Below are 3,671 nucleotides of genomic sequence, written 5' to 3' on the forward strand. Positions count from 1 at the left end.
GGGAAGCCTTTCTCTTTGCTTCGGCAGCGCATCCGCGTTCTGTGGGCCCCCCCCCCCCCCGTCGGGGAGGGCGGACCGAGGGTTCGCCGATTCCATTCGGTTCAGGTCGCCGCTCTCTTTTGGAGTTGGGTTGTTCGAGGGAAAGGCGGGAAGGGTCCTTTGCAGAAATGAGGGCCCGCCGCCACCGGACAGCGGGAGCGGGGCCCGGAACTCGCAGCCCCAGCCAGGCTTCCTCCCCGGGGACGCGCCGTCACGACTCCACTCCGCTGGTCGAGGGTCCTTGAGGGTCCGGCCGGCGGCGGGGTCTCCGCGACGGACTCCTGGCCGTCCACTCCCCCCTCCCGGAGCGGGCGGAGACGGGGCCCTCGGAGAAAGGCCGCGTTGCTCTGGAAGCGGCAGCTTGGCTGGCGGCGGGCACGGCGTCTCTGTTCAGAGTGGCGGAGCTCTTTGGGAGAGAGAGCGCCCTCAGACAGGAACCGGAAATGGTTTGGAGATGGGCCGGTTCCATGTCGCGTCCCGTTTGGCCGTAAAGTCTGGGTTGTCCGGAACGGAGGGCAGCAAGCTGCCGGTCCGGGGCGAGGCCGGTAACGACCCCCTGCCCCCTCGATGGGCGACACGGGGAGACGGCGGGGTTCTCGGCCGGCGAGCGCCCACTGAGCCGACAGGAAGCGACTCCTCCTGCCCGGAAGGAATTCCTCTTGGGGCGACGCGGGAAGACGGAAGCCCAGATTTAGCTCCCGGCTTTTTCCGAGGCCCAACCTGAACGTCCGCGGGCGTCAGAGCCGGGAGCCTCCGGGCCGGGTCCCGGTCTTCCCCTGCGCGTCCCCTGCGCCCTCCAAAAAAAATCAGGGGTTGCCGCTGCGCAGGTGGTAGACTGGCCTCTTCCGCTGACCCCGAGCAGGGCCCGTGGGGGCTTCCGCCGCCCCTTCTTCCCTGCTTTTGGCTCTACGTGGGTCGCCTCCGATCTCGGCTTCTCCGATCCCGGCCCGCGTTCCCTTGGCGTCCGGTTTCTCCCATCAGGCTCGGGCCCTGGGCGCGCCGCGTCGCACCTCTCTGTTCCCTGGGAAAGCAAGGCCCTCTGCCCCGCCAGGCTCAGATTCTCATCCCATTCCTCCGCTTTCGGGTGGCGATTCCAACCCAGCTGCATCACTGACCGATTCGTTCCCGAGGAGTGGGCTTCAAGGGAAGGAACTCCAGACCCCCGATTCTCTCTCCCTCCCTTTGTTGGCGAGAGTTGGCGGAGCGGCCTGTTGGGTGCTGGATCCCGGGGCTGTGGGATGCTAATTGTACTTCCCAAGCACTTAGTACAGTGCTCTGCATACAGTAGGCACTCAATAAGTAGGATTGAATGAATGAAGGTGACAGAGGGGGGCCCACCCCTTTTCTGGCCAAGGGATGGAGGTGTGGGCTGAACCAATAGCCAGTGGTCCATATACCAGTCCAGAAATGTCTGATGATGCGGCCGCACTTCCACTCATTAGTTTTTTTTTAAATAGAACTTGTCTTAACATGCCCCCCGCGGCTCCCCCTGTTCAGGAGATGGTGGCGGATTTTAAAATGACGGGCGTTTCATCAAAAGGCTCCAGGCGATGGAATAGCACGGGCCTGGGAATCAGAAGGTCACGGTCCCATGTCCCCGTCATGGGTTCTAATCCCGGCTCCGCCACTCGTCCGCTGGGTGACCTTCACTTCTCTGGACCTCGGCTCCCTCATCTGTAAAATGGGGATTGAGACTCGGCCCCATGCGGAACAGGGACTGTGTTCAACCCCATTTGCTTCCATCCACCCCAGCGCTTAATACAGTGGCCACATAGTAAGCACTTAACCAATACCGTAATTATCATCATCTACCTCAGCATTTGAACCGGTGCAGGACGCGTAGTAAGCACTTAAATACCGTCATCATCATCAAAGACCTCACCCTCGAGGAGCTTACACTCTCCTGAGGGGAGACGTGCAATAGATAGAAGAGTTGAGAGGGAAGGTGCGGCTGACGCAACCGTAGCCGGCAACCAACAACCCGAAACTCTGCCCGTGAGTGCCAAGGGTCACAGATGGCATTAATGGCGTCAAGTATTTCTGACTTTTATCTCTCCCAGGGCTCCTGCCTCGCCCATCCCTCGCCCCCCGGTGACACCGCCATCTACTGTATGGACAAAACCGAAACCATCAGGTGAGATCTCCTCCCTCCCCTCATCCTTCCCGGTCGTCTCTCGAGATCTCCCGTCTCCTTTCGCACCGCCCCTCCCACCCCATCCCTTCTTATTATATTAAAACACTTGTTCCTTCCCTCCCCGACTGCCATCTTGACCCATTTGCTCTCCGAAGTTTCCCCTCCGCTTCCAAATCCGCCCTTCTACCTAAAAATACTCTTCCCTGACCCCGCTGTACCCCCCAGTTATCACCCCAACTACAGGGGGAGAACCGGCCTACTATGAGCTCGCCTGGAGGACGTTGTCCACACCTCCCTGAATTCTTTTCCGTGTAACGTGCCGCTCCTCCAAAATAAGCTGCTAAGGCCTGAACTCCCTCCTTACTCAAACCCCCCCCCCCCCAAGGCCGAAGCAGGAGCGGGTCGGGTGGTGGGGTGAGGGAGGGAGAGGGCAACTACCGGTGGAAGGGCCTCTCAAGCGCTCAGTCTATCTCCCTCTGCCTTCGGGATCATCGTTCCGATGGACCGAATGTTTTCGTAGAAAGACGATCCGGGGACGCAGAGTGAAGTACCCACCGGGGCGGGGAGAGACAGGAGGCAAGGAGGTCAGCGAGGAGGCTGATCAAGGTGGGAAGGGAGAGGTGTTTGGATGGAGAGAAAAAGGTGGATTTGAGCCATGTAATGAAGGTGGGACCGGCAGGGTTTAGTGATAGATTAAATATGTGGGTTGAATGAGAACGAGGAGTCGAGGATAACGCCAGGGTTCTGGGCTCGAGAGACAGGACGGATGGTGGTGCCGTCTAAGGTGATGGGAAAGTCAGGGGGAGGACAGGGTTTGGGTGGGAAGATAAGGGTTCTGTTTCAGACCTAAGTTTGAGGTGAAGGCAGGGCATCCAAGTAGAGATGTCTTGAAGGCAGGAGGAGGAAATGCGAGACTCCAGAGAAGGAGAGAGGTCACGGCTGGAGGTGTAGATTTGGGAATCATCCGCCACTTGTCTGCTGCGTGCCCTTGGGCAAATCACTGCACTTATAATAATGTTAATAATGTTGGTATTTGTTAAGCGCTTACTATGTGCCGAGCACTGTTCTAAGCGCTGGGGTAGACATAGGGGAATCAGGTTGTCCCACGTGGGGCTCCCAGTCTTCATCCCCATTTTACAGATGAGGGAACTGAGGCCCAGAGAAGTTAAGCGACTCGCCCACAGTCACACAGCCGACAAGTGGCAGAGCTGGGATTCGAACTCATGAGCCCTGACTCCAAAGCCCGTGCTCTTTCCACTGAGCCACGCTGCTTCTCTGGGCCTCAGTTCCCTCATCTATAAAATGGGGATTGAGACTGTGACCCCCATGTGGGACAAAGAACTATATCCCACCCCATTTGCTTGTATCCATCCCGGCATTTAGTACAGTGCCTGGCAGATAGTAAGCGCTTAACAAATACTATAATTATTAGTATTATTCTTATCTGTGTACAGGTGGTTGTTGAAGTCATGGGAGCGAGTGAGTTCTCTAAGGGAGT

This window comes from Ornithorhynchus anatinus, chromosome 1 (genome assembly GCF_004115215.2).
Source record: "Ornithorhynchus anatinus isolate Pmale09 chromosome 1, mOrnAna1.pri.v4, whole genome shotgun sequence".
NCBI lineage: Eukaryota > Metazoa > Chordata > Mammalia > Monotremata > Ornithorhynchidae > Ornithorhynchus > Ornithorhynchus anatinus.